The 20,643-nt window shown below is 46.3% G+C and overlaps 18 non-coding genes across 18 annotated transcripts; 9 read left to right on the forward strand and 9 right to left on the reverse strand.

The window, feature by feature from the left end:
• Nucleotides 1–2,002: 2,002 nt before the first annotated feature.
• LOC135048821 (U5 spliceosomal RNA) lies at nt 2,003–2,115 on the reverse strand. The gene has a single exon (XR_010240616.1). It is a non-coding gene; the product is annotated as a U5 spliceosomal RNA (small nuclear RNA).
• A 286-nt stretch (nt 2,116–2,401) lies between these two features.
• LOC135048826 (U5 spliceosomal RNA) lies at nt 2,402–2,518 on the reverse strand. The gene has a single exon (XR_010240621.1). It is a non-coding gene; the product is annotated as a U5 spliceosomal RNA (small nuclear RNA).
• Nucleotides 2,519–2,788: 270 nt separating this feature from the next.
• On the reverse strand, nt 2,789–2,904 carry LOC135048794 (U5 spliceosomal RNA). Its single transcript, XR_010240590.1, has one exon. It is a non-coding gene; the product is annotated as a U5 spliceosomal RNA (small nuclear RNA).
• A 144-nt stretch (nt 2,905–3,048) lies between these two features.
• Nucleotides 3,049–3,212, forward strand: LOC135048840 (U1 spliceosomal RNA). The gene has a single exon (XR_010240634.1). It is a non-coding gene; the product is annotated as a U1 spliceosomal RNA (small nuclear RNA).
• Nucleotides 3,213–3,364: 152 nt separating this feature from the next.
• LOC135048755 (U1 spliceosomal RNA) lies at nt 3,365–3,527 on the forward strand. The gene has a single exon (XR_010240558.1). It is a non-coding gene; the product is annotated as a U1 spliceosomal RNA (small nuclear RNA).
• A 674-nt stretch (nt 3,528–4,201) lies between these two features.
• LOC135048856 (U1 spliceosomal RNA) lies at nt 4,202–4,365 on the forward strand. The gene has a single exon (XR_010240653.1). It is a non-coding gene; the product is annotated as a U1 spliceosomal RNA (small nuclear RNA).
• A 152-nt stretch (nt 4,366–4,517) lies between these two features.
• Nucleotides 4,518–4,680, forward strand: LOC135048745 (U1 spliceosomal RNA). The gene has a single exon (XR_010240548.1). It is a non-coding gene; the product is annotated as a U1 spliceosomal RNA (small nuclear RNA).
• A 674-nt stretch (nt 4,681–5,354) lies between these two features.
• LOC135048859 (U1 spliceosomal RNA) lies at nt 5,355–5,518 on the forward strand. Its single transcript, XR_010240656.1, has one exon. It is a non-coding gene; the product is annotated as a U1 spliceosomal RNA (small nuclear RNA).
• Nucleotides 5,519–5,670: 152 nt separating this feature from the next.
• Nucleotides 5,671–5,833, forward strand: LOC135048768 (U1 spliceosomal RNA). The gene has a single exon (XR_010240568.1). It is a non-coding gene; the product is annotated as a U1 spliceosomal RNA (small nuclear RNA).
• A 671-nt stretch (nt 5,834–6,504) lies between these two features.
• LOC135048815 (U1 spliceosomal RNA) lies at nt 6,505–6,668 on the forward strand. Its single transcript, XR_010240611.1, has one exon. It is a non-coding gene; the product is annotated as a U1 spliceosomal RNA (small nuclear RNA).
• Nucleotides 6,669–13,296: 6,628 nt separating this feature from the next.
• On the reverse strand, nt 13,297–13,412 carry LOC135048817 (U5 spliceosomal RNA). The gene has a single exon (XR_010240613.1). It is a non-coding gene; the product is annotated as a U5 spliceosomal RNA (small nuclear RNA).
• A 275-nt stretch (nt 13,413–13,687) lies between these two features.
• Nucleotides 13,688–13,803, reverse strand: LOC135048781 (U5 spliceosomal RNA). The gene has a single exon (XR_010240578.1). It is a non-coding gene; the product is annotated as a U5 spliceosomal RNA (small nuclear RNA).
• A 286-nt stretch (nt 13,804–14,089) lies between these two features.
• LOC135048803 (U5 spliceosomal RNA) lies at nt 14,090–14,205 on the reverse strand. Its single transcript, XR_010240599.1, has one exon. It is a non-coding gene; the product is annotated as a U5 spliceosomal RNA (small nuclear RNA).
• A 270-nt stretch (nt 14,206–14,475) lies between these two features.
• Nucleotides 14,476–14,591, reverse strand: LOC135048802 (U5 spliceosomal RNA). Its single transcript, XR_010240598.1, has one exon. It is a non-coding gene; the product is annotated as a U5 spliceosomal RNA (small nuclear RNA).
• Nucleotides 14,592–14,735: 144 nt separating this feature from the next.
• LOC135048752 (U1 spliceosomal RNA) lies at nt 14,736–14,899 on the forward strand. Its single transcript, XR_010240555.1, has one exon. It is a non-coding gene; the product is annotated as a U1 spliceosomal RNA (small nuclear RNA).
• Nucleotides 14,900–19,721: 4,822 nt separating this feature from the next.
• Nucleotides 19,722–19,834, reverse strand: LOC135048823 (U5 spliceosomal RNA). The gene has a single exon (XR_010240618.1). It is a non-coding gene; the product is annotated as a U5 spliceosomal RNA (small nuclear RNA).
• Nucleotides 19,835–20,104: 270 nt separating this feature from the next.
• LOC135048795 (U5 spliceosomal RNA) lies at nt 20,105–20,220 on the reverse strand. Its single transcript, XR_010240591.1, has one exon. It is a non-coding gene; the product is annotated as a U5 spliceosomal RNA (small nuclear RNA).
• A 144-nt stretch (nt 20,221–20,364) lies between these two features.
• LOC135048842 (U1 spliceosomal RNA) lies at nt 20,365–20,528 on the forward strand. Its single transcript, XR_010240636.1, has one exon. It is a non-coding gene; the product is annotated as a U1 spliceosomal RNA (small nuclear RNA).
• The last annotated feature ends 115 nt before the right edge of the window (nt 20,529–20,643 follow it).

Below are 20,643 nucleotides of genomic sequence, written 5' to 3' on the forward strand. Positions count from 1 at the left end.
TATCAAACCATATGCAACATCTAGTACAAGCCTTCCTGGGGGAAGGTCTGCAGCAGACGGATTTGCATACAGTGATGTTATTCAAGCAGTGGGCCAAAGTTGGCTGGAACCCTCATCTGCATATGAAAAGAGAAAAGGGGCGTGCAGGGCATGGCGGCCTTTTGCAGTGCTTGGATGACCCCTAGTTCTCATTAAACACCCCCACCCTCCTTTGGTGTGGGGCTCATGTTGGCCATGCCCCATCCCCTGAAGCATTCAAGCTGATTTCTTGCAGCAGCTGGGCACTGTAACAGCTCCAGAGCTGTTCTGTAAGGCAAGTAAAAGGGTGTGGGCCCTGCAGCACCACCTGTAGTTTGCATTGTGCGTTGGAAGGCACAAAGTAAGCAGACGGGAGGAGAAGTCAGGATAGTGCGCAAGGGCATCCTTTTCTCTTAGTCCGTAGAGGATGCTGGGGTCACATTAAGAACCATGGGGTATAGACGGGATCCGCAAGAGACATGGGCACTTTAAGACTATCAAAGGGTGTGAACTGGCTCCTCCCTCTATGCCCCTCCTCCAGACTCCAGTTATAGGAACTGTGCCCATGGAGACGGACATTTCGAGGAAAGGATTTATTGTTAAACTAAGGTGAGCATCTTACCAGCTCACACCTTAAGCATGCCGCAGAACGTGGCATTCAACAGAACACAAGCCAACGGCATGAATAATTGCAGCAAAAAGCTGACCAGAACCATAACACAACATGTGTATAACCACAAGTAATAACTGCAGACACAGTATGGACTGGGACGGGTGCCCAGCATCCTCTACAGACTAAGAGAAAAGGATTTACCGGTAGGTATTAAAATCCTATTTTCTCATACGACCTAGAGGATGCTGGGGTCACATTAAGAACCATGGGGTTATACCAAAGCTCTTGAACGGGTGGAAGAGTGCGTACGACTCTGCAGCACCGAATGACCCAACTTGAGGTTATCATCGGCCAAGGTATCAAACTTGTAAAACTTAGCAAAAGTGTTTACTAAATAGCTGCTCGGCAAAGTTGCAATGCCGAGACTCCCCGACCAGCTGCCCAGGATGAACCCACCTTTCTAGTAGAATGGGTCTTCACCTAATTCAGTAACGGCAATCCTGCCATGGAATGAGCATGCTGAATCTTACCACAGATCCAGCGCATAATGGTCTACATGGAAGCAGGACACCCAATCCTGTTGGGAGCATACAGGACAAACAGAGCCTCTGTTTTCCTAATCTGAACCGTTCTGGTGACATAAATTTTCAAAGTTCTGACCACAGCCAGAGACTTTGACTCAACGAAGGTGTCAGTGGCCAAAGGCACCATGTGGAAAGATGAACCACCTTCGGCAGAAATTGTTGACGTGTCCTCAATTCTGCTCTATCTTCATGAAAGATCAAATAAAGGCTCTTGTGATACTGCATGGTTTGTACTGTTTTCCATGTGCTCCCAGATCTTTCAAGCAAGTAGCATGGTCAAGAAAGTTCTGTTTGAAAAGAAACAAACATTTACTGTCATTGTTATGCAAATAAACTTACATTAAAGCTAACCAGAAAGCACACTCGTTCTGTCTTTAAACTGATAAAAGAAACCCCAATAATATGGGCATACCTCCCAACTTTGTCGGCTCGCAAAGAGGGACACACGCGCGGCGAAGTCGCACGCGCTCCCAAAAAGGGCGTGGCCTAAGTAAAAAGGGGCATGGCTTCGCGGGAGGACCCGCGATCGCGAGTCACGCCCCCGTTTTCTGCACTGAGGGGGCATGCCCAGCGCTCTGTGAGCCGCTGGCATGCCACCTCTCCCTCTGACTTCAGTGAATAGACGCTGTGCGCACAGCGACTATTCACCGCTGCTCTGCTAAGCAGGGCAGCGACAGACAGAGCCTCCCAACTGTCCTCCCCACCGCGGGACACTGCGGCCCGCAGGTGGGACAGCGGGACAGTCCCCAAAAAACGGGACTGTCCCGCGAAAATCGGGACAGTTGGGAGGTATGATATGGGGCATGCAAAAATTGAGATAAAACTCAGTTTTGCTCCTCTCCACGGAAATCTTTAGTAAAAGGCGAAAGATTTGTTCGTTCTGAAGAGAAACCAGAGCATGACCAAGATTCCACCTGTCGCCTGAGTGCCATGCCAGCAGTCCTCATTCAGCTCAAAGTGAGCACCCAATTTGAAAGAAAGAAAGCAGATTTCTCACCAGGCTTCCCCTTGCTATAAACATGGTTTGTACTCTTTTCCATGTGCTCCCAGATCTTTCAAGCAATTAGTATGGTCAAGAAAGTTCTGCTTGAAAAGAAACAGACATTTATTGTCATTGTTATGCAAATAAACTTACATTAAAGCTAACAAGAAAGCACACTCGTTCTGTCTTTAAACTGATAAAAGAAACCCCAATAATATGGGGCATGCAAAAATTGAGATAAAACTCAGTTTTGCTCCTCTCCACGGATAATCTTTAATAAAAGGCGAAAGATTTGTTCATTCTGAAGAGAAACCAGAGCATGACCAAGATTCCACCTGTCGCCTGAGTGCTGTGCCAGCAGTCCTCATTCAGATCAAAGTGAGCGCCCAATTTGAAAGAAAGCAGATTTCTCACCTGGCTTCTCCTTGCTATAAGCATGGTTTGTACTGTATTCCATGTGCTCCCAGATCTTTAAAGCAAGTAGCATTGTCAAGAAAGTTCTGTTTGAACATAAATAAACATTTACTGTCATTTCTATGCAAATGAGCTTACATTAAAGCACACTCATTCTATCTTTAAACCGGTAAAAGAAACCCCAAAAAGATGGGGCATGCAAAAATTGAGATAAAACTCGGTTTTGCTCCTCTCCACGGAAATCTTTAGTAAGAGGCGAAAGATTTGTTCGTTCTGAAGAGAAACCAGAGCATGACCAAGATTTTTATCTGAAAATATGTGTTCTCCCTGCAGTTGTTGTCCCCAGATGAGAGTTCCCTTGTGCTGCCTCAGCTGAATCTCCTTTACTTGACAGAGATGTGCCTGAGCAGCGGCCCTCCCCAGCCCTATCCCAAATCATACTTATTTTGCATAGGCGATACCATGGTCATGAAGATTGTTCTCCCAGGGTGAGGTTCATTCATTGCATTCTGGGTATGCTGACCCCTGTGATTTCCCCAAATGTGGGAAACTCGACTGCATTATTTGTGGTAGTGGGGGACTGTGTTTGTGCTTTCCTCTAGTCAGCTCTGGTAAAAGTCAGATTTATTTGTCTCAGATCTTTCTCTAGCCTTGTTCTTCTTTCGAGAGTTCCCTTGTGCTGCCTAAGTTGGATCTCTTTCACTTGACAGGGGGGTGCCCGAGTAGCGACCCTCCCCAGCTCTAGCCCAACTCCTACTTACCTGCCAGGTGAGATACTATGATCATGAAGGTGCTTCTCCCAGGGCAAGGCTCACCCATTGCACTCTGGGTGTGGTGCCCCTGCGATTTCCCCAAATGTGGGAAGCTTGACTGCATAATTTGTGTTTCCCCTGGTCGGCTCTCGTATAATTCAGATCTCTTTGTCTCAGGTCTCTCTCCAGCCTAGTTTGCTGTCTGTTTCCACTTCTTTTTTCATGAGCCCCTCCCTTTTATACCCTTGTGCACTATCCTGACTTCTCCTCTTGTCTGCTTATTTTGTGCCTTCCAATGCACAATGCAAACTACAGGTAGTGCTGCAGGGCCCACACCCTTTTACTTGCCGTACAGAGCAGCTCTGGAGCTGTTACAGTGCCCAGCTGCTGCAAGAAATCAGCTTGAATGCTTCAGGGGCTGGGGCATAGCCAACATGAGCCCCACACCGAAGGAGGGTGGAGGTGTTTAATGCGAACTAGGGGTCATCCAAGCGCCGCAAAAGGCCGCTATGCCCTGCACGCCCCTTTTCTCTTTTCATATGCATACGAGGGTTGAAGCCAACTTTGACCCACTGCTTGGATGACATCACCGTATGCAAATCCATCTGCTGCAGGCCTTCCCCCAGGAATGCTTGCACTAGTTGTTGCATTTGGTTTGTTGTTTGGGGGTGCTTCATTATTAGGCAGCCTTCTGCCCTCCCATGTTCATCTGAAAATATGTGTTCTCCCTGCAGTTGTTGTCCCCAGATGAGAGTTCCCTTGTGCTGCCTCATTTGAATCTCCTTTACTTGACAGAGATGTGCCTGAGCAGCGGCCCTCCGCAGCCATATCCCAAATCATACTTATTTTGCATAGGAGATACCATTGTTATGAAGATTGTTCTCCCAGGGTGCGGTTCATTCATTGCACTCTGGGTATGCTGACCCCTGTGATTTCCCCAAATGTGGGAAACTCGACTGCATTATTTGTGGTAGTGGTGGACTGTGTTTGTGCTTTCCTCTGGTCAGCTCTGGTAAAAGTCAGATTTCTTTGTCTCAGATCTTCCTCTAGCCTTGTTCTTCTTTCGAGAGTTCCTTTGTGCTGCCTCAGTTGGATCTCCTTCACTTGACAGGGGGGTGCCCGAGCAGCGACCCTCCCCAGCTCTAGCCCAACTCCTACTTACCTGCCAGGTGAGATACTATGATCATGAAGGTGCTTCTCCAAGGGCAAGGCTCACCCATTGCACTCTGGGTGTGCTGCTCCTGCGATTTCCCCAAATGTGGGAAACTTGACTGCATAATTTGTGTTTCCCCTGGTCAGGTCTCGTATAATTCAGATATCTTTGTCTCAGGTCTCTCTCCAGCCTAGTTTGCTGTCTGTTTCCACTTCTCTTTTCTTGAGCCGCTCCCTTCTATGCCCTTGCGCACTATCCTGACTTCTCCTCCTTTCTGCTTACTTTGTGCCTTCCAACGCACAATGCGAACTACAGGTAGTGCTGCAGGGCCCACACCCTTTTACTTGCCTTACAGAGCAGCTCTGGAGCTGTTACAGTGCCCAGCTGCTGCAAGAAATCAGCTTGAATGCTTCAGGGGCTAGGGCATAGCCAACATGAGCCCCACACCGAAGGAGGGTGGAGGTGTTTAATGCAAACTAGGGGTCAGCCAAGTGCCGCAAAAGGCCACCATGCCCTGCACACCCCTTTTCTCTTTTCATATGCAGACGAGGGTTGAAGCCAACTTTGACCCACTGCTTGGATGACATCACCATATGCAAATCTATCTGCTGCAGGCCTTCCCCCAGGAATGCTTGCACTAGTTGTTGCATTTGGTTTGTTGTTTGGGGGTGCTTCAGTATTAGGCAGCCTTCTGCTCTCCCATGTTCATCTGAAAATATGTGTTCTCCCTGCAGTTGTTGTCCCCAGATGAGAGTTCCCTTGTGCTGCCTCAGTTGAATCTCCTTTACTTGACAGAGATGTGCCTGAGCAGCGGCCCTCCCCAGCCCTATCCCAAATCATACTTATTTTGCATAGGAGATACAATTGTCATGAAGATTGTTCTCCCAGGGTGAAGTTCATTCATTGCATTCTGGGTATGCTGACCCCTGTGATTTCCCCAAATGTGGGAAACTCGACTGCATTATTTGTGGTAGTGGGGGACTGTGTTTGTGCTTTCCTCTGGTCAGCTCTGGTAAAAGTCAGATTTCTTTGTCTCAGATCTTCCTCTAGCCTTGTTCTTTTTTCGAGAGTTTCCTTGTGCTGCCTCAGTTGGATCTCCTTCACTTGACAGGGGGGTGCCCGAACAGCGACCCTCCCCAGCTCTAGCCCAACTCCTACTTACCTGCCAGGTGAGATACTATGATCAGGAAGGTGCTTCTCCCAGGGCAAGGCTCACCCAATGCACTCTGGGTGTGCTGCTCCTACGATTTCCCCAAATGTGGGACACTTGATTACATAATTTGTGTTTCCTCTGGTCGGCTCTCGTATAATTCAGATCTCTTTGTCTCAGGTCTCTCTCCAGCCTAGTTTGCTGTCTGTTTCCACTTCTCTTTTCTTGAGCCGCTCCCTTCTATGCCCTTGTGCACTATCCTGACTTCTCCCGTCTGCTTACTTTGTGCCTTCCAACGCACAATGCAAACTACAGGTAGTGCTGCAGGGCCCACACCCTTTTACTTGCTTTACAGAGCAGCTCTGGAGCTGTTACAGTGCCCAGCTGCTGCAAGAAATCAGCTTGAATGCTTCAGGGGCTGGGGCATAGCCAACATGAGCCCCACACCGAAGGAAGGTGGAGGTGTTTAATGCGAACTAGGGGTCATCCAAGCGCCGCAAAAGGCCGCCATGCCCTGCACACCCCTTTTTTATTTTCATATGCAGACGAGGGTTGAAGCCAACTTTGACCCACTGCTTGAATGACATCACCATATGCAAATCCATCTGCTGCAGGCCTTCCCCCAGGAATGCTTGCACTAGTAGTTGCATTTGATTTGTTGTTTGGGGGTGCTTCAGTATTAGGCAGCCTTCTGCCCTCCCATGTTCATCTGAAAATATGTGTTCTCCCTGCAGTTGTTGTCCCCAGATGAGAGTTCCCTTGTGTTGCCTCAGTTGAATCTCCTTTACTTGACAGAGATGTGCCTGAGCAGCGGCCCTCCCCAGCCCTATCCCAAATCATACTTATTTTGCATAGGAGATACCATGGTCATGAAGATTGTTCTCCCAGGGTGAGGTTCATTCATTGCACTCTGGGTATGCTGACCCCTGTGATTTCCCCAAATGTGGGAAACTCGACTGCATTATTTGTGGTAGTGGGGGACTGCGTTTGTGCTTTCCTCTGGTCAGCTCTGGTAAAAGTCAGATTTCTTTGTCTCAGATCTTCCTCTAGCCTTGTTCTTCTTTCGAGAGTTCCCTTGTGCTGCCTCAGTTGGATCTCCTTCACTTGACAGGGGGTGCCCGAGCAGCAATCCTCCACAGCTCTAGCCCAACTCCTACTTACCTGCCAGGTGAGATACTATGATCTTCACTGTTAGGGCAATCAGGATGTGGAATTCCCTGCCAGGGAAGGTGGTAATGGCGGACTCTGTAATTGGATTTAAAAAAGGAATGGATACATTTCTGAATGAAAAAGCTATCCAAGGTTATAATACTTAAAATATCAACATGGTTAATCCGGGGGTAACATGAGTTATAGTAGCTAACTAGTCATAAAACATTATTCAGCAAGTATGTAGAATCATCACAACTTAAAACAGGTTGAACACGATGGGCAATTTGCCTCTATTCAACCTCAAAAACTATGTTACTATATGTTACTATATTACTATGTTACTGTAGTATACAGAAAACCAAAATGCAATGAACAGTGATAGTGAGCACTGATGAGGATACTAGAACTGACACTGAGCAGCAAGATGCAGCACTGGACTATTAGTAATGTACTGTAGTATGCTGAGCACCACAATGCAGCACAAGACAATGAGCAGTGATACTGAGCACTGATGAGGATACTACTGAGAACTGACACTGAGCAGGAGAGACACACTACTAGTATTACTGAGCAGCAATAAGTAACCACTGATACTGAGCACTGATATTGAGATTTCCACTGAGAGAACATAGCCACGTCCTCTCCGCTCTCTCTTCAATGCACGAGTAAAAATGGCGGCAACGCGCAGCTCTTTAGATGGAATCCGAATCTCGCGAGAATCCGACAGCGGGATGATGACATTTTCCCTTGTTCAGGTTTTCCGAGTCAGGCGGGAACAACCGAGCCTGCCTCGGACCAGTGTAAACCACGTGGAGTTCGTCGGGAATTCGGTTCTCGGAGAACCGAACCCGCTCCTCTCTACCTTATACCCATCAATTTTTTTATTTTCAATCTAAGCCCCTGCAGTTTTCTGTAAGCATCTGCTTCGCTATGATGATCAACAAGTCACAAGGGCAAACACTCAGGGCTTGAGGCGTAGATCTTAGGACCAGCTGCTACAAGCATGGCAGAGGTGTCACTATCACTGGTGACACCCAGAGAGGTGGCGAGGGAGATTGTAATGCAGGGCGCGCAGATAAGCAGTGCAATGGTAAAAAGGAGGCATGGTTTCATAGGTAGGGGCGTGGCCTGGTGGCCTGAATCTACATTTTGTTGCTCCGGGTGTCCCGGGGGTTGGGGGCTGCACCCGGGGACTAGTGTGTGTGCGGTGCTGGCTCCTGCACAGTGACAGGGCATGGCCACCCAGCATGACGCCTCCATTCTTGACCATGCTGTAATTGCAGTCGCACTGCAGTTCAGCGTGATCATAAAAAATGGTGTAGCCTCCTGCTGGTGCAGACTGTATGTGCGCGCAGGAAGCCGCCACCATTTTTGTGATCACAGTGGCTGAATGTGATGTCATACAGCCGCTGTGACCACGCCCCCTGTGTCTCCTCCGTTGCAGACCCCATTTTGAAGCCTTGCCCCCGCACCGCTCCATCCCTGACTTGGAAATGGAGTGTTGCTGACCCCCCTCTCCCCCCCCCCCGCCCCGATTGACAGGCAGAGGCGATCGCATTCTCTGCGGGGTGCCGCAGAAAATGCAGGCACATGCGTATGCTGTTAGCAAATTTTGCAGTTGGATCGCTTATTGTGATTGCATTCCAACCTGAATCAGGCCCTATTACCTATCACAATGCGCTGCGGGCAGTACAAAATTGGGTTAATATAGGAGTAAAACTCCCAGACCTGTGCTCCTTAACTGTACCTGGTGGCTAGTGGAGCGGCTGCCCAGTAATCAGTGTCCACGCCAGTGCGCACACGGTCCACCCCCTACGGCCACGCTCCCCTTCATCAGCGGCCTCGTGATCCGGAAGGGCGGTGTGTGTGTGACTGACCTTAGGAAGAAACTGGAGCCTCCGCTGCAGTGACCCAGCAACCAGGGCACGGGAGTATACAGCGCCGCTGGGAGTGATGAAGCTGCAGTAAAGATGTCTATTAGACCTAGCCTGCTGCAGCCCTTGTAGATTCTCATAAAACAAGTTCTTCTTTTCTTGTCAAAATTAATAGCTAAGAATAGGCTGCCTGAGGCAGGCCCCTGTTAAGTGGCCTGCTACTGAAGGCACCAACTACAAACTGAGCTCCCTGTTCATGGAAGCGGGGTTATAGAGGAGGATGCGCTGAGCATCTTGGGAACAGTCAAAAGCTTTGAGCCGGTTGGTGCCTCAGATCAAGATCCTACTCTACACCCCAATGTGAATCCTTGTGGAGTCCAGTGTACCCCACAGAAGAAATTAATGTGTCACACCCATTGGCAGCAACCTTAGAATAGCTGCTGATGGGCACAATTGAGAAAGGAAGGGGGGGGGGGACATTTGAATCCAGCACATAGATGCAATTCAAATATGTAATTTGTACCTTCCTATTTTAAAATATAATGGATGAACCTCACCCTGTGAGAACAATCTTCATGATCAAGAGATCTCATATGCAAAATAAGTATGAGTTGGGATAGGGCTGGGGAGGGTGGCTGCTCGGGCAGCCCCTCCCCCGTCAAGTTAAGGAGATTCAACTGAGGACGCACAAGGGAACTCTCGTCTGGGGACACCAACTGCAGGGAGACCACATCTGTTCAGATGAACATGGGAGGGTGGAAGGCTGCCTAATATTGAAGCACCATCAAATATCAAACCATATGCAACAACTAGTACAAGCATTCCTGGGGGAAGGTCTGCAGAAGACGGATTTGCATACGGTGATGTCATCCAAGATGTGGGCCAAAGTTGGCTGGAACCCTCATCTGCATATGAAAAGAGAAAAGGGGCATGCAGGGCATGGCGGCCTTTTGCGGTGCTTGGATGACCCCTAGTTCGCATTAAACACCCCCACCCTCCTTTGGTGTGGGGCTCATGTTGGCCATGCCCCATCCCCTGAAGCATTCAAGCTGATTTCTTGCAGCAGCTGGGCACTGTAACAGCTCCAGAGCTGTTCTGTAAGGCAAGTAAAAGGGTGTGGGCCCTGCAGCACCACCTGTAGTTCGCATTGTGCGTTGGAAGGCACAAAGTAAGCAGACGGGAGGAGAAGTCAGGATAGTGCGCAAGGGCATCCTTTTCTCTTAGTCCGTAGAGGATGCTGGGGTCACATTAAGAACCATGGGGTATAGACGGGATCCGCAAGAGACATGGGCACTTTAAGACTTTCAAAGGGTGTGAACTGGCTCCTCCCTCTATGCCCCTCCTCCAGACTCCAGTTATAGGAACTGTGCCCAGGGAGACGGACATTTCGAGGAAAGGATTTATTGTTAAACTAAGGTGAGCATCTTACCAGCTCACACCTTAAGCATGCCGCAGAACGTGGCATTCAACAGAACACAAGCCAACGGCATGAACAATTGCAGCAAAAAGCTGACCAGAACCATAACATAACATGTGTATAACCACAAGTAATAACTGCAGACACAGTATGGACTGGGACGGGTGCCCAGCATCCTCTACGGACTAAGAGAAAAGGATTTACCAGTAGGTATTAAAATCCTATTTTCTCATACGACCTAGAGGATGCTGGGGTCACATTAAGAACCATGGGGTTATACCAAAGCTCTTGAACGGGTGGGAGAGTGCGTACGACTCTGCAGCACCGAATGACCCAACTTGAGGTTATCATCAGCCAAGGTATCAAACTTGTAAAACTTAGCAAAAGTGTTTACTAAATAGCTGCTCGGCAAAGTTGCAATGCCGAGACTCCCCGACCAGCTGCCCAGGATGAACCCACCTTTCTAGTAGAATGGGTCTTCACCTAATTCAGTAATGGCAATCCTGCCATGGAATGAGCATGCTGAATCTTACCACAGATCCAGCGCATAATGGTCTACATGGAAGCAGGACACCCAATCCTGTTGGGAGCATACAGGACAAACAGAGCCTCTGTTTTCCTAATCTGAACCGTTCTGGTGACATAAATTTTCAAAGTTCTGACCACAGCCAGAGACTTTGACTCAACGAAGGTGTCAGTGGCCAAAGGCACCATGTGGAAAGATGAACCACCTTCGGCAGAAATTGTTGACGTGTCCTCAATTCTGCTCTATCTTCATGAAAGATCAAATAAAGGCTCTTGTGATACTGCATGGTTTGTACTGTTTTCCATGTGCTCCCAGATCTTTCAAGCAAGTAGCATGGTCAAGAAAGTTCTGTTTGAAAAGAAACAACATTTACTGTCATTGTTATAGAATTTGGGAGAAAAAACAAGAAGAAATCTGCACTGTTGACGCACTGGACAGAATGAATGAATCATAAAATATAACCTTTATTAAGTATGTATTAAAATTGGATAAATATTAATATTATTATCCCAAACTGCAGTGAAACATAAATGTTAAAATCACAGAACTAACATACATGTGCATAAGAAGAATAAAGAGATGTGAAAAAAAGGTTTAAAAAGCGTGTCCGTGTGTGATTATTTTTGAAGGCACAACCCTGGCGGGGTTGTTTATATAGATATATATGTTGCTAATAATCACTTTCTAGCGTAATGTTATTAAATAGCTGTTAGTATCTATGTCGTCAGGTACCACTGGGTCGTATCCTATATACTCCCTTCACTCAATAGGGGTTACCTCCCGGGAAGCCATCCCCATTGGCGAATTTGTGGGGGTGATTGAGTATAACCGGTAAGCTAACCTCCAATTTGTGGGGTGCTTAGGTAGATGGGGATCACTTATTTCTCTGTGTCCCCTAAGACTATATTCCTAAATTCAATACCACAGGGGGATAGCTTTCTATATCGGATAAGGAATCACTTGATAGGGAAATCTCTATGGATCATGGAAAGATCATATTTATTAATATCCAAACTAAAAAAATGATGAATAGCTTTAATTTAGCTGTTTAGATATAGTTAATTGGCGAGATATACCAACAGGTGCGGTTGCCTTAAGGAATATGGCAATTCCAATATAAATAGCAGCCCTCCTTCATATAATCAGCCAGATCTTATTAAATCTGGTCCAGATATAGCCGTTCAGATATACTTAATTGACAACATATATCAATCGGTGGGGTTGCCTTAAGGAATATAGCAATTCCAATTCTCATATAAATAGCAACCTTCCTTCATATATTCAGCCAGATCTTATTTAATCTGATCTAGGCGTAGGCAATAATGCTTTCCTTAGAGGTATAGCCACCTCAATTCTTATTAAGAAGCAAAGTGTCTGTCATAATGGTTTATCCAATTCATCTAAGAAATAATATATTCCATGTGTCAGAGATTCATTACTCTCTATTTACACTGTTAAAGAGTTAATTCTTATTATGTTACAGTGTAATGAAATTATCATATAGGGAGATGTGGCAATTCCATGTGCTATATATATAATAACCCTTAGTGGTCCAGATTCCACAATGAGGAATTTTCTTATAAACCGCTGAAACACACAGCTGTTTGACTGACTTCCAAATATATCTATCTCACTTTGTAACAGTCTTATGATAGAGAAACTGTTACATATTCGGTCACTTAGTTATCTAAAGGTAAACAGACTCAGTGTGAGGGTAATATAATATATCAAATGCGCTGTCAATAATCGTGGTAACTGGTGTAATAATGTGGTATATTGAGTATGCTAGTAAGGCATATAACTGCTCTCCAGCCTTTAAGTGTTACCAATCAATTTGTTACACTGTAAAGGATTTATGGTGTCCTGTTAGGACATGCAGCTGCTAGGCTGACTCAAAGATTTATCCATTTGTAACAATTATGTAACAGTTATATACATGTTACTGGTATTACATAGAAATAGTATGACACAGGCCAGCAGTCCCATGTGTCTAGATTCCACAATAGGAGATTTTCTTTGTCTTATAAACTGCTGGAACACACAGCTGCTAGACTGACTTCAAATATATATATTACTTTGTAACAGTCTTATAGTAAAGAGACTGTTACACACTGTCATTTAGTTATCTCAAGGTTAGCAGATTCTGTGTGAGGATAGTGTTCTGTTAGAACATGCAGCTGCTAGGCTGACTCATAGAAAATGTATCCATTTGTAACAAATGACACATACAGCATTAAATTAATATCTATAGCAGCACATGTGACATCTCTACTCTTATCATAATTGTCTGGTTATTGTCAATCTGGACAGCAGGAGTGATATATATTCACTAGTCCCAATATCCCATCATATAAATATACCCACACTGATATACTTTCTTATCAAGAGTTATTAGTAGCTATCTGTATGCACTTTAGACATTGTAATTGCTAAGTGACATCATATCTAGTGTATTCCTTTCTTATAGCTCAGCTTCTATTCCCTATTAGTGGAGACTAACAGCTAACATCATAATCATATATTTTTGTTTTATAACATTTCACATGAGTCAAATACACGCGGACACGCCGTGCCCTACACATGTGTTTCACTGCATCTATGGCAACTTACATTAAAGCTAACAAGAAAGCACACTCGTTCTGTCTTTAAACTGATAAAAGAAACCCCAATAATATGGGGCATGCAAAAATTGAGATAAAACTCAGTTTTGCTCCTCTCCACGGAAATCTTTAATAAAAGGCGAAATATTTGTTAGTTCTGAAGAGAAACCAGAGCATGACCAAGATTCCACCTGTCGCCTGAGTGCCATGCCAGCAGTTCTCATTGAGCTCAAAGTGAGCACCCAATTTGAAAGAAAGAAAGCAGATTTCTCACCAGGCTTCCCCTAGCTATAAACATGGTTTGTACTCTTTTCCATGTGTTCCCAGATCTTTCAAGCAATTAGTATAGTCAAGAAAGTTCTGTTTGAAAAGAAACAAACATTTACTGTCATTTCTATGCAAATGAGCTTACATTAAAGCACACTCGTTCTATCTTTAAACAGATAAAATAAAACCCCAATAAGATGGGGCATGCAAAATTTGAGATAAAACTCAGTTTTGCTCCTCTCCACGGAAATCTTTAGTAAAAGGCGAAAGATTTGTTCGTTCTGAAGAGAAACCAGAGCATGACCAAGATTCCACCTGTCGCCTGAGTGCCATGCCAGCAGTCCTCATTCAGCTCAAAGTGAGCACCCAATTTGAAAGAAAGAAAGCAGATTTCTCACCAGGCTTCCCCTTGCTATAAGCATGGTTTGTACTCTTTTCCATGTGCTCCCAGATCTTTCAAGCAAGTAGCATGGTCAAGAAAGTTCTGTTTGAAAAGAAATAGACATTTACTATCATTGTTATACAAATAAACTTACATTAAAGCCAACAAGAAAGCACACTCGTTCTGTCTTTAAACTGATAAAAGAAACCCCAATAATATGGGGCATGCAAAAATTGAGATAAAACTCAGTTTTGCTCCTCTCCACGGAAATCTTTAATAAAAGGCGAAAGATTTGTTCATTCTGAAGAGAAACCAGAGCATGACCAAGATTCCACCTGTCGCCTGAGTGCCATGCCAGCAGTCCTCATTCAGATCAAAGTGAGCGCCCAATTTGAAAGAAAGCAGATTTCTCACCTGGCTTCTCCTTGCTATAAGCATGGTTTGTACTGTATTCCATGTGCTCCCAGATCTTTCAAGCAAGTAGCATGGTCAAGAAAGTTCTGTTTGAAAAGAAACAAACATTTACTGTAATTTCTATGCAAATGAGCTTTCATTAAAGCACACTCATTCTATCTTTAAACCGATAAAAGAAAATCCAAAAAGATGGGGCATGCAAAAATTGAGGTAAAACTCAGTTTTGCTCCTCTCCACGGAAATCTTTAGTAAAAGGCGAAAGATTTGTTCGTTCTGAAGAGAAACCAGAGCATGACCAAGATTTTCATCTGAAAATATGTGTTCTCCCTGCAGTTGTTGTCCCCAGATGAGAGTTCCCTTGTGCTGCCTCAGTTGAATCTCCTTTACTTGACAGAGATGTGCCTGAGCAGCGGCCCTCCCCAGCCCTATCCCAAATCATACTTATTTTGCATAGGAGATACCATGGTCATGAAGATTGTTCTCCCAGGGTGAGGTTCATTCATTGCATTCTGGGTATGCTGACCCCTGTGATTTCCCCAAATGTGGGAAACTCGACTGCATTATTTGTGGTAGTGGGGGACTGTGTTTGTGCTTTCCTCTGGTCAGCTCTGGTAAAAGTCAGATTTCTTTGTCTCAGATCTTCCTCTAGCCTTGTTCTTCTTTCGAGAGTTCCCTTGTGCTGCCTCAGTTGGATCTCCTTCACTTGACAGGGGGTGCCCGAGCAGCAATCCTCCACAGCTCTAGCCCAACTCCTACTTACCTGCCAGGTGAGATACTATGATCTTCACTGTTAGGGCAATCAGGATGTGGAATTCCCTGCCAGGGAAGGTGGTAATGGCGGACTCTGTAATTGGATTTAAAAAAGGAATGGATACATTTCTGAATGAAAAAGCTATCTAAGGTTATAATACTTAAAATATCAACATGGTTAATCCGGGGGTAACATGAGTTATAGTAGCTAACTAGTCATAAAACATTATTCAGCAAGTATGTAGAATCATCACAACTTAAAACAGGTTGAACACGATGGGCAATTTGCCTCTATTCAACCTCAAAAACTATGTTACTATATGTTACTATATTACTATGTTACTGTAGTATACAGAAAACCAAAATGCAATGAACAGTGATAGTGAGCACTGATGAGGATACTAGAACTGACACTGAGCAGCAAGATGCAGCACTGGACTATTAGTAATGTACTGTAGTATGCTGAGCACCACAATGCAGCACAAGACAATGAGCAGTGATACTGAGCACTGATGAGGATACTACTGAGAACTGACACTGAGCAGGAGAGACACACTACTAGTATTACTGAGCAGCAATAAGTAACCACTGATACTGAGCACTGATATTGAGATTTCCACTGAGAGAACATAGCCACGTCCATTCCGCTCTCTCTTCAAAGCACGAGTAAAAATGGCGGCAACAAGCAGCTCTTTATATGGAATCCGAATCTCGCGAGAATCCGACAGCGGGATGATGACATTTTCCCTTGTTCAGGTTTTCCGAGTCAGGCGGGAACAACCGAGCCTGCCTCGGACCAGTGTAAACAACGTGGAGTTCGTGGGGAATTCGGTTCTCGGAGAACCGAACCCGCTCCTCTCTACCTTATACCCATCAATTTTTTTATTTTCAATCTAAGCCCCTGCAGTTTTCTGTAAGCATCTGCTTCGCTATGATGATCAACAAGTCACAAGGGCAAACACTCAGGGCTTGAGGCGTAGATCTTAGGACCAGCTGCTACAAGCATGGCAGAGGTGTCACTATCACTGGTGACACCCAGAGAGGTGGCGAGGGAGATTGTAATGCAGTGCGCGCAGATAAGCAGCGCAATGGTAAAAAGGAGGCATGGTTTCATAGGTAGGGGCGTGGCCTGGTGGCCTGAATCTACATTTTGTTGCTCCGGGTGTCCCGGGGGTTGGGGGCTGCACCCAGGGACTAGTGTGTGAGCAGTGCTGGCTCCTGCACAGTGAAAGGGCATGGCCACCCAGCATGACGCCTCCCTTCTTGACCATGCTGTAATTGCAGTCGCACTGCAGTTCAGCGTGATCATAAAAAATGGTGTAGCCTCCTGCTGGTGCAGACTGTATGTGCGCGCAGGAAGCCGCCACCATTTTTGTGATCACAGCGGCTGAATGTGATGTCATACAGCCGCTGTGACCACGCCCCCTGTGTCTCCTCCGTTGCAGACCCCATTTTGAAGCCTTGCCCCCGCACCGCTCCATCCCTGACTTGGAAATGGAGTGTTGCTGACCCACCTATCCCCCCCCCCGCCCCGATTGACAGGCAGAGGCGATCGCATTCTCTGCGGGGTGCCGCAGAAAATGCAGGCACATGCGTATGCTCTTAGCAATTTTTGCAGTTGGATCGCTTATTGTGATTGCAATCCAACCTGAATCAGGCCCTATTACCTATCACAATGCGCTGCGGGCAGTACAAAATTGGGTTAATATAGGAGAAAAACCCCCAGACCTGTGCTCCTTAACTGTACCTGGTGGCTAGTGGAGCGGCTGCCCAGTAATCAGTGTCCACGCCAGTGCGCACACGGTCCACCCCCTACGGCCACGCTCCCCTTCATCAGCGGCCTCGTGATCCGGAAGGGTGGTGTGTGTGTGACTGACCTTAGGATGAAACCGGACCCTCCGCTGCAGTGACCCAGCAACCAGGGCACGGGAGTATACAGCGCCGCTGGGAGTGATGAAGCTGCAGTAAAGATGTCTATTAGACCTAGCCTGCTGCAGCCCTTGTAGATTCTCATAAAACAAGTTCTTCTTTTCTTGTCAAAATTTATAGCTAAGAATAGGCTGCCTGAGGCAGGCCCCTGTTAAGTGGCCTGCTACTGAAGGCACCAACTACAAACTGAGCTCCCTGTTCATGGAAGCGGGGTTATAGAGGAGAATGCACTGAGCATCTTGGGAACAGTCAAAAGCTTTGAGCCGGTTGGTGCCTCAGATCAAGATCCTACTCTACACCCCAATGTGAATCCTTGTGGAGTCCAGTGTACCCCACAGAAGAAATTAATGTGTCACACCCATTGGCAGCAACCTTAGAATAGCTGCTGACGGGCACAATTGAGAAAGGAAGGGGGTGGGGGGGACATTTGAATCCAGCACATAAATGCAATTCAAATATGTAATTTGTACCTTCCTATTTTAAAATATAATGGATGAACCTCACCCTGTGATAACAATCTTCATGATCAAGAGATCTCATATGCAAAATAAGTATGAGTTGGGATAGGGCTGGGGAGGGTGGCTGCTCGGGCAGCCCCTCCCCCGTCAAGTTAAGGAGATTCAACTGAGGAAGCACAAGGGAACTCTCGTCTGGGGACAACAACTGCAGGGAGACCACATCTTTTCAGATGAACATGGGAGGGCGGAAGGCTGCCTAATACTGAAGCACCATCAAATATCAAACCATATGCAACATCTAGTACAAGCATTCCTGGGGGAAGGTCTGCAGCAGACGGATTTGCATACAGTGATGTTATTCAAGCAGTGGGCCAAAGTTGGCTGGAACCCTCATCTGCATATGAAAAGAGAAAAGGGGCGTGCAGGGCATGGCGGCCTTTTGCAGTGCTTGGATGACCCCTAGTTCTCATTAAACACCCCCACCCTCCTTTGGTGTGGGGCTCATGTTGGCCATGCCCCATCCCCTGAAGCATTCAAGCTGATTTCTTGCAGCAGCTGGGCACTGTAACAGCTCCAGAGCTGTTCTGTAAGGCAAGTAAAAGGGTGTGGGCCCTGCAGCACCACCTGTAGTTTGCATTGTGCGTTGGAAGGCACAAAGTAAGCAGACGGGAGGAGAAGTCAGGATAGTGCGCAAGGGCATCCTTTTCTCTTAGTCCGTAGAGGATGCTGGGGTCACATTAAGAACCATGGGGTATAGACGGGATCCGCAAGAGACATGGGCACTTTAAGACTATCAAAGGGTGTGAACTGGCTCCTCCCTCTATGCCCCTCCTCCAGACTCCAGTTATAGGAACTGTGCCCATGGAGACGGACATTTCGAGGAAAGGATTTATTGTTAAACTAAGGTGAGCATCTTACCAGCTCACACCTTAAGCATGCCGCAGAACGTGGCATTCAACAGAACACAAGCCAACGGCATGAACAATTGCAGCAAAAAGCTGACCAGAACCATAACACAACATGTGTATAACCACAAGTAATAACTGCAGACACAGTATGGACTGGGACGGGTGCCCAGCATCCTCTACAGACTAAGAGAAAAGGATTTACCGGTAGGTATTAAAATCCTATTTTCTCATACGACCTAGAGGATGCTGGGGTCACATTAAGAACCATGGGGTTATACCAAAGCTCTTGAACGGGTGGAAGAGTGCGTACGACTCTGCAGCACCGAATGACCCAACTTGAAGTTATCATCGGCCAAGGTATCAAACTTGTAAAACTTAGCAAAAGTGTTTACTAAATAGCTGCTCGGCAAAGTTGCAATGCCGAGACTCCCCGACCAGCTGCCCAGGATGAACCCACCTTTCTAGTAGAATGGGTCTTCACCTAATTCAGTAACGGCAATCCTGCCATGGAATGAGCATGCTGAATCTTACCACAGATCCAGCGCATAATGGTCTACATGGAAGCAGGACACCCAATCCTGTTGGGAGCATACAGGACAAACAGAGCCTCTGTTTTCCTAATCTGAACCGTTCTGGTGACATAAATTTTCAAAGTTCTGACCACAGCCAGAGACTTTGACTCAACGAAGGTGTCAGTGGCCAAAGGCACCATGTGGAAAGATGAACCACCTTCGGCAGAAATTGTTGACGTGTCCTCAATTCTGCTCTATCTTCATGAAAGATCAAATAAAGGCTCTTGTGATACTGCATGGTTTGTACTGTTTTCCATGTGCTCCCAGATCTTTCAAGCAAGTAGCATGGTCAAGAAAGTTCTGTTTGAAAAGAAACAAACATTTACTGTCATTGTTATGCAAATAAACTTACATTAAAGCTAACAAGAAAGCAAACTCGTTCTGTCTTTAAACTGATAAAAGAAACCCCAATAATATGGGCATACCTCCCAACTTTGTCGGCTCGCAAAGAGGGACACACGCGCGGCGAAGTCGCGCGCGCTCCCAAAAAGGGTGTGGCCTAAGTAAAAGGGGGCGTGGCTTCGCGGGAGGACCCGCGATCGCGAGTCACGCCCCCGTTTTCGGCACTGAGCGGGCATGCCCAGCGCTCTGTGAGCCGCTGGCATGCCACCTCTCCCTCTGACTTCAGTGAATAGACGCTGTGCGCATGCGCACAGCGTCTATTCACCGCTGCTCTGCTAAGCAGGGCAGCGACAGACAGAGCCTCCCAATTGTCCTCCCCACCGCGGGACACTGCGGCCCGCAGGTGGGACAGCGGGACAGTCCCCAAAAAACGGGACTGTCCCGCGAAAATCGGGACAGTTGGGAGGTATGATATGGGGCATGCAAAAATTGAGATAAAACTCAGTTTTGCTCCTCTCCACGGAAATCTTTAGTAAAAGGCGAAAGATTTGTTCGTTCTGAAGAGAAACCAGAGCATGACCAAGATTCCACCTGTCGCCTGAGTGCCATGCCAGCAGTCCTCATTCAGATCAAAGTGAGCGCCCAATTTGAAAGAAAGCAGATTTCTCACCTGGCTTCTCCTTGCTATAAGCATGGTTTGTACTGTATTCCATGTGCTCCCAGATCTTTAAAGCAAGTAGCATGGTCAAGAAAGTTCTGTTTGAACATAAATAAACATTTACTGTCATTTCTATGCAAATGAGCTTACATTAAAGCACACTCATTCTATCTTTAAACCGGTAAAAGAAACCCCAAAAAGATGGGGCATGCAAAAATTGAGATAAAACTCGGTTTTGCTCCTCTCCACGGAAATCTTTAGTAAGAGGCGAAAGATTTGTTCGTTCTGAAGAGAAACCAGAGCATGACCAAGATTTTTATATGAAAATATGTGTTCTCCCTGCAGTTGTTGTCCCCAGATGAGAGTTCCCTTGTGCTGCCTCAGCTGAATCTCCTTTACTTGACAGAGATGTGCCTGAGCAGCGGCCCTCCCCAGCCCTATCCCAAATCATACTTATTTTGCATAGGCGATACCATGGTCATGAAGATTGTTCTCCCAGGGTGAGGTTCATTCATTGCATTCTGGGTATGCTGACCCCTGTGATTTCCCCAAATGTGGGAAACTCGACTGCATTATTTGTGGTAGTGGGGGACTGTGTTTGTGCTTTCCTCTGGTCAGCTCTGGTAAAAGTCAGATTTATTTGTCTCAGATCTTCCTCTAGCCTTGTTCTTCTTTCGAGAGTTCCCTTGTGCTGCCTCAGTTGGATCTCTTTCACTTGACAGGGGGGT

Source organism: Pseudophryne corroboree, unplaced genomic scaffold (genome assembly GCF_028390025.1).
Source record: "Pseudophryne corroboree isolate aPseCor3 unplaced genomic scaffold, aPseCor3.hap2 scaffold_982, whole genome shotgun sequence".
In the NCBI taxonomy this organism is placed as follows: Eukaryota; Metazoa; Chordata; class Amphibia; order Anura; family Myobatrachidae; genus Pseudophryne; species Pseudophryne corroboree.